The following is a 7,759-nucleotide window of genomic DNA, read 5'->3' as shown; positions in this document are numbered from 1 at the left end:
GAAGAAGAAGAAGAAAGAAGAAGAAGAAGAAGAAGAAGAAGAAGAAGAAGAAGAAGAAGAGAAGAAGAAGAAGAAATTAAATGGAATTCCAACCAAAGGCACAGTGAAGTTTTCTGAAGAAACTTGGTAAACTAATCTTAAAATTCCTATGATGATAAGGGTCAGGAATATCTGAGACTATTTTGGAGAGGAACAAGAGGATATGGAGATACTTAGCCCTACTGTATAAGGGTGATCAGTAGTAGCTGAAACAAAGAAACCTCAACATCTTTATGACTCAAACACGATAAAAGTTTATTTCTGGCTTCTATAAATCCCAAATGGGTGTTCCTGACCAGTGGGCATCTCTCCTTCGAGCGGCAAGGTGTAGACCCCGTCTTCTTCCATTTTTGGTTCCCACCTTTCAAGGCACCATGCATGTTTGCATCAAGCTGATGGGAAAGGAAAGAGAGTGAAGAATCATGCGTGGAAGTTTTTGTAGGCAATGCTTAGACATGGTATACATTGTTTCCATTCACATCACTGGCCAGAACTCACTCATGGGGCCATGCCTACTGCCAGGGAGGCTGGGAGACAGAGCCCAGCTGTGGTCCCAAGAACAAGAGGAAGCAGGTATTGTGAAAAGCTAGCCAGTCTCAGTCGTATCTGCCATATGGCAAGATTTCTTATATAGACATGATCACCTAAACTGTGTGGAGTGGCACAGGGATAAACGAATAGATCACCAGAACAAGAAACATAGACCAGACACAGAATTATACAAATATTGGAAGTCCCTATAAGACAAGGATAGCTTCACAAGTCAGTGAGGGCAGTGGGGAACTATGTAGCATATGGCGCTGGGACAACTGGCCATCTCTGTGGGAGCCAATATAAAATAATATATATGGGGCACCTAGGTGGCTCAGTGGGTTAAAGCCTGTGCCTTCAGCTCAGGTCATGATCCTAGGGTCCCGGGGTTGAGCCCCACGTCGGGGGAGCTCTCTGCTCCCTGGGGAGCCTGCTTTGCCCTCTCTCTCTGTCTGCCTCTCTGCCTACCTGTGATCTTTGTCTGTCAAATAAATAAATAATCTTAAAAAAATAACATATATGGAAGCCCATATATAAAAACCTAGGTGACTTGAGGTCTTAAATGTAAAAGAGCAAACACTTTAAAATAATTAGAAGAATTATTATAGAGAATATCTTATGTTTTTTGTTTAGGGAAAGATTTCTTGAACATGGGAAAAACAGAGAGAAAGAAGAGAGGAAACACCAACCATGAAGGAAAAGACTGATACATTTGACTCTCCTTTCTGCTTCATTATTTTGTCTATTACTGTGCCCAAAGCACAGTAAAGAAAGACGTCCTCAATGTAAAAATTCTAAAACCACAAATAAGAGAAAACATTCTCAAAGTAAAAAGCTGTAAAAGATTAATATTCAGGGGACGCCTGGGTGGCTCAGTTGGTTAAGCAGCTGCCTTCGGCTCAAGTCATGATCCCAGCGTCCTGGGATCGAGTCCCACATCGGGCTCCTTGCTCCGCAGGGAGCCTGCTTCTCCCTCTGACTCTGCCTGCCACTCTGCCTGTGCTCGCTCTTGCTCTCTCTCTCTCTCTGACAAATAAATAAATAAAATCTTAAAAAAAAAAGATTAATATTCAGATTACGTAATGAACTTCAATAAGTTAAAGGCAAACCACCAGCAGAAGAGTGAACAAAGGATCTGAACAACAAATACGCAAGAGAGGAAATGGAATTTCCTATGCAAAATTAAAAAGATGCCCAGCTTCACTCATAATTGTGGAAACACACACACACACACACACACACACACACAGTCAACAATAAGATACCAGATCACACCAACCAAATGGGCAAAAATTTAAAAGTCTGGCAGTACCAAGTATTATTAGCAAGAATGTGGAGAAATGAAGACTCTTGCACATTGCTGGTGGGAGGGCAAATTAGTGCAAATACTTTGGAGACCAATTTGGAAATACAGCTTGACAATATACACATCCCGGGACCCAGCAATTCCTCCCCTTGGTATTATGCCCCAGAAACATTTTGCTTCTAGACATAAGGAGACAGGCTGGAAGCAGCTCACTGGAGGCTTATCTACAGTTGCAACAAAATTCAGCAACAATCTGTTTGTCTACCAATAGCAGAGGAAATTAAGACAGTGTGTTGGGCGCCTGGGTGGCTCAGTGGGTTAAGCCGCTGCCTTCGGCTCAGGTCATGATCTCAGGGTCCTGGGATCGAGTCCCGCATCGGGCTCTCTGCTCAGCAGGGAGCCTGCTTCCTTCTCTCTCTCTCTGCCTGCCTCTCAGTGTACTTGTAATTTCTCTCTGTCAAATAAAAAAATAAAATCTTTAAAAAAAAAAAAAAAAAGACAGAAAGACAGTGTGGTGTTTTTGTGCAATGGGCTACTCCTCCTCAGGTAAAAGGAATGAACCTGGGCTACATGTAGCAACATGAACATTTAAAAATTAAACATGTACAAAATAATACTAAATTTTTATGGATAGCTACATAGTGAGCATATCAAAATGTGGATGGGCAGGACACACACCAGTTTAGAGAAGAGAGTAATGAAAAGGAATCAGGATGAGAGCAAAATCAGACAGAAGTAATATGGCAAAATGTTCACAGTTGCTTAAATAAGGGTGATGAGCAGAAGGATTTTATTATATTATCCCCTATTCTTCCATACATGTGAAATATTTTATGTTTAAAATTTTAATAAACTAATTTCTAAACATCTTAGGGAAGGATTCCAGTTGGCATATCCTGGGTCAGTTGCTCATTTACGAAGCCGTCAGTTGGAAGAAAATGGCAGCTCTGGCCATAGCTATACATATGCAGAATTCTGGGGATGCAGTGTCCTTGAGAAGGAAGAGAAGTAGCACAGACAGTACCAAAGGTGTGTACTCTGAGCTGGTCCCCAGGGCATACGCAGCCAGGATATCTGGGAAATTAACCAGGGAGCCCATTAGAATCCCCAAGGAGCTTCCTTCAGGAATCAAACCCAAACCTGCTGAGTCAGAATTTTCCAGCCATTCACATTTCAAAAAAGCCTGCTGGTTGGTTCTGATGGGAAACCCTAGTTAAAGCATAATCATCTAAGGCCTTGGGTTCAAACCACTGTGTTGAATCCCTAGCTCAGGTGAGCAAGACCCAAGCTTATACCCACCTGCCATATGCCTGGGTAGGGACTCCTTCCCTTTGAGAGACAGCCTGTGGACAAAGGAAAGGACACACATAGGGGGACTAGTTTCTAGGAGCGCCCCATTTCCAGACTTCATCCTCCAATGATACCCTTGGCCTTAACCAGCCACCCTGGTTCTTCTGGAATTTAGCATTAGGAGGCACATCAGGAAGAGAGGAGCTTGAGCTCCCCCTAGAGGCCAAAAGTGTTAATGTTGATGACTCTCCAAAGCTCTTGCGGGGTTAAAAATAACAATTTAAAAAAACAAAAAAACAAAAACAAAAACAAAAACTGCTTCCCCGGCACTTACTAAATAAATGCCAGACACTGTGGAGAAGTGGTGTGCTTAAAGTACCTAAACTAGCGGGTGGCAAATTCAGGATTCGAACCCAGGTCTGTCAGACTCCCAGAGCTGTAGCATGGGAAATCTTGGGTCATTAAAGATCCTCAGTAGTGTGGCAGCAACCAGCCCTTACACCTGCCTTAGTGACACCCTAGCCTCTACTCTTATCCAAGCACACGGAGCACCACGTGGGGGCGGTGATGCTGTTGGCACCCTCATGGTTTGGTGGTTTTTGTTTTTGTTTTTGTTTTTAACATATAATGTATTATTTGTCCCAGGGGTACAGGTCTGTGAATTGTCAGGCTTACACACTTCACAGCACTCACCATAGCACATGCCCTCCCCAATGTCCATCACCCAGACACCCCATCCCTATCCCTCATCCCCCAGCAACCCTCAATTTGTTTCGAGAGATTAAGAGTCTCTTATGGTTTGTCTCCCTCCCGATCACATCTTGTTTTTTTCCTTCCTTACTCTCCACAACCCCGTGCCCTGCCTCTCAAATTCCTCATATCAGAGAGATCATGTGGTAATTGTCTTTCTCTGATTGACTTATTTCATTCCACATAATACCCTCTAGTTCCATCCACTTCGTTGCAAATGGCAAGATTTCATTTATTTTGATGGCTGCATAGTATTCCATTGTGTGTATACACCACATCTTCTTTATCCATTCATCTTTTGATGGACATTTGGGCTCTTTCCATAGTTTGGCTATTGTGGACATTGCTGCTATAAACATTGGGGTGCACGTACCCCTTCAGATCACTACATTGGGATCTTTAGAGTAAATACCCAGTAGTGCGAATGCTGGGTTGTAGGGTAGCTCTATTTTCAACTTTTTGAGGAACCTCCATGCTGTTTTCCAGAGTGGCTGCACCAGCTTGCATTCCCACCAATATAGGAGGGTTCCCCTTTCTCCACATCCTCGCCAACATCTGCCCTCATGTTCTTATTGTTGCTTTCCTGCCTGGTGTCCCCCGAGTATCCCTTCCACCAAAACATCTATGAGGCAAGTCGTAATTGTTCTTCAGGGCTCTGCGGAATGTACAACGCCAATGGTTGCTTACCTCTGTCCCCCACTCGCTGTGCACTCCCCACAGCAGGCTTCGACTCGCTCATCTCTGAACCCCCAGTGATGAGCAAAGCCAGGGGATGGGTGAATACACGAATGACTGAACGAATAAAAGGTAATGGGCACAACAAGCAAATGGCACTTGGTGGAGGGGGATGCGTGCCTGTAACCATGGTAATGATGTTGCTGTGTGATAGTGCTAGAGGTTGGTAACCATGGCAACACAGACAGTGAGGCCTGTTTGGACCGTACTAGCGCTGCCCACTGCCTGTCCATGCCGAGCCTGACCTGATCAGTGGCCAAACAAGATGATGGACGCAAGCAGCAACTGCTGTCCTGACCCCGAGACTCCCCCCACCACCCAAGGGCTGAGTCTCAAAGTGGTCCTATCTTTTTTCTGAGTGGTTCAGGAGACTCCTGGAAAACCGTGTTGGGGACCAGTGGGTACAGTCTGCCTGCATGTGTGTATATGAGCGCAGGCAAGAGGCAGCTGGATGGGCAAATGTGTAAGGTGTAGTTCGCGCTCAAGCTAGTCTTGTTCTTGCGAGTGCAGGGGAAGGGTCGCTCCAAGTGTATTAGGGGAAGAGGGACAGCCCCTGCATGAGTGTGGGGCAGCGCCAGAGACGTGGGCGTGGTGTGTAGGGAGGGAAGGGATCGGTCCGTCTAGAGTGTGGCCGCAGTGCGGTGTTTTGGGGAGGAGCGACGCGGGGGGTGGGGTGGTGTGTGTGTGTGTGTGTGTGTGTGTGTGTGTGTGTGTGTGTGTCTCTCCGCGCGCGCCGGAGCTCGGTCGTGGGGGGCGGGGTTCCGGGGCCGCGGGGCGGGGACCCTTGGCCGCACCGCCCGCGCGGCTGGGGGTGGGGGTGCTCCGCCCCATCCATCACCCGGAGAGCAGCGAGCAAGGCGGATATCACGGTGTCACGGGCGACTCGGCTCGCAGATCTTATCCTCTTCATTTCCGCCTGAGCCCAGCCCGCCCGCGCCGGCTCCCCGAAGGCTCCATCCATCATGGGGGAACGCGGGGGGTTGCACGGGCTTGGGGGGGGACTCAGACGGCGCGGTGAGGGAGGGGCAGCGGGAACCAGAAGCACCGCCCGACACCTGAGGAAGGACAAGTGGGGACTGGGGGGGGGGGTACTTCGGAGTTCGCTCTTTCACGTGGGGGAGGGGACGCTCTCTGCCCCGGGGCGGACGAAGGGCAGGAACCAGCCGGGGCCCTAACCTGGGACCCTCGGCAGGTTGTTGGGGTCCGGATCCCTGGGTGCCTGGACTCTCTCCCCCACGCTGGGTGGGGGGTGGGCAACGTGGGGAGCTTGTCTGTACCCCAGGCCCGAGGAGGGTCTGCTGGGCGCGGGGCCCGCACCTGGACCCCGCGGGGCGACCCGGGGCCCGGGCCGCGCGGGCGGGGGCGGGCTCCCCGAAGGGAGGCCTTATTTCATTTCCCCGCGCCGCTGAGGTTTCTGCGCAGTGTCTCTCTCACCTCTTTAAATTTTACGGCGCTTGGCTTGCGGCCGCCGGGCTCCGCCCCGGGGAGGAAGCGGGTGCTGGGGTCTGGGAGCCTGCCCCGGCCGAGGGGTGGCCCCAGCAGGCAGGGCGCGGGTCAGGCCCGGGGCGCCCAGAGTCTGCAAGGGCGCCCGGCCTGCGAACCCCCCCGACCCGCGGGACCTTGCGGGAAGGGGTTCTGGGCTGTCCCGGCCCAAAGGGCGGGGTTTGCTTCGGCGCGCCCGGCCCCGCCCCTTTCCCAGACTCCAGGGCGCGCCGCACCTCCCTCCTCCTGCTCCGGGAGTGTTGCGGGGCGGTGTGGTGGGGGCACTGCTGGAAGAGGGAATAAGAGCAGCAGAGACAGATACCAGTCTTGGGGACCCAGTCGCGTTGCCAAACCCACCCCCCTCGCCTCGGTCAGCTTCCCCTGGAGGCGGGGTGGTGCCCTCAAGTCCAGAGGCAGGGTCAGGTACAGAAACCTCCGGTCGCTGATGGCCAGGCCTGGCACCTGCTTGGAGATCAAACTGGGGGCTGGAGATGAAGGGAGAAGAGGGAAGAGGCCACTGGCCCCCAAAGGATTCCCTCAGGAGCCTGAGAGGACTCCCTACCGAGATCATTCGGAGGGACGGGGAGGGAGTGTGGCCTTGCCCTGAGAGGGGAGCATGAACAGCAGGTGACTGTGAACCTGTGAGGGGGTGCGAGGGAGAGAGAAGTGTGAGCAGGATGTGTGAGGACGTGGAGTATCTGTGGATCCCATTAAGTGGGGGAGACACTGCCCACAGAAACAGTCAATTCGGGTACAGCCAGGATTTACCCATAGTTCTGTCTGACTCCAGAGCCGCCTTTCTCAGACCTGCAGTCATCACCTTGACTTCTTGACAACTCACTCCTTATTAACAGATCCCCGGTCTGCACCACCAAGCCGCCACCCACACAACTGTGACAAGTACATAACCAGAAGGAAACAAGGCACAAAACAGAAATTTGGCCCCACCGGCCTGGGAGATGCGCCCTTTGGCGCAGCAGTGGGAGACACCAGCTCCCCAGAAAGCCCCTTGCCAGGACTGGGGGACACCAGGACTGCTGTAGTTCAGAGCAAGGGTGTGTGGGGAAGACAGTGGGGGCAGAACAGCAGCTGGAGCTCCCCACCTTGTGGCTAAAGTCTGCTGGAAGCCTCCAGCCTGAAGAAGGCCCCGAAACATTTTTTTTTTTCTCTCCATTGACCTGGAGAGGAAATGTCCTGGATATCACACTCTAGGGAGCTCAACCACCGGCATTTTTATGAGGAAAATTGGTCACCTCCACATGACCCAGCCAAGGCCCGCTATGGCCGCCCCTCCCCTGTTCCCACCCCTGCTCCTGCGTTCCCTCCTTCTCCTGGTTAATGCTCCCATCTTTTCACGCTCCTCACGTACAATCTCTCACTGTATCCTGTTGATTTACCCTTCTAAACATCTCTCAGATCTGTCCCCTTCCCCCTCATCCCTGCAGTCTGGTCCGCAGCTCCTATCCATCCTCCATACTGTGATGACAGTTGGGCCCCGTCATAGCCTCATAAAACTCTTTAAGGGCCGCCGGCTGCTCCCAGGATAAAGCCAGAGTCCATAGCATCTCGCTCAAGGTCTTCAGGCTCTGGCCTGTCCCCCCTCTCCGGCCGCCTTCCCTGCTTTCC

The 7,759-nt window shown here is 51.0% G+C and overlaps 1 long non-coding RNA gene across 1 annotated transcript; it reads right to left on the bottom strand.

Annotated features, from left to right (window-relative positions):
* Window positions 1–281: 281 nt before the first annotated feature.
* Window positions 282–6,275, bottom strand: LOC123392811. Its single transcript, XR_006607509.1, has 3 exons — window positions 6,086–6,275; window positions 3,176–3,219; window positions 282–431 (listed from the first exon to the last, which is right to left on the bottom strand). It is a non-coding gene; the product is annotated as an uncharacterized LOC123392811 (long non-coding RNA).
* Between the last annotated feature and the right edge of the window lie 1,484 nt (window positions 6,276–7,759).

The sequence above is a fragment of the Mustela putorius genome, unplaced genomic scaffold, assembly GCF_011764305.1.
Source record: "Mustela putorius furo isolate JIRA1106 unplaced genomic scaffold, ASM1176430v1.1 tig00000596_pilon_pilon_pilon, whole genome shotgun sequence".
Lineage (NCBI taxonomy): Eukaryota > Metazoa > Chordata > Mammalia > Carnivora > Mustelidae > Mustela > Mustela putorius.
The sequence above is the reverse complement of the archived record's forward strand: the minus strand, read 5'-3'. Positions and strand labels throughout refer to the sequence as shown.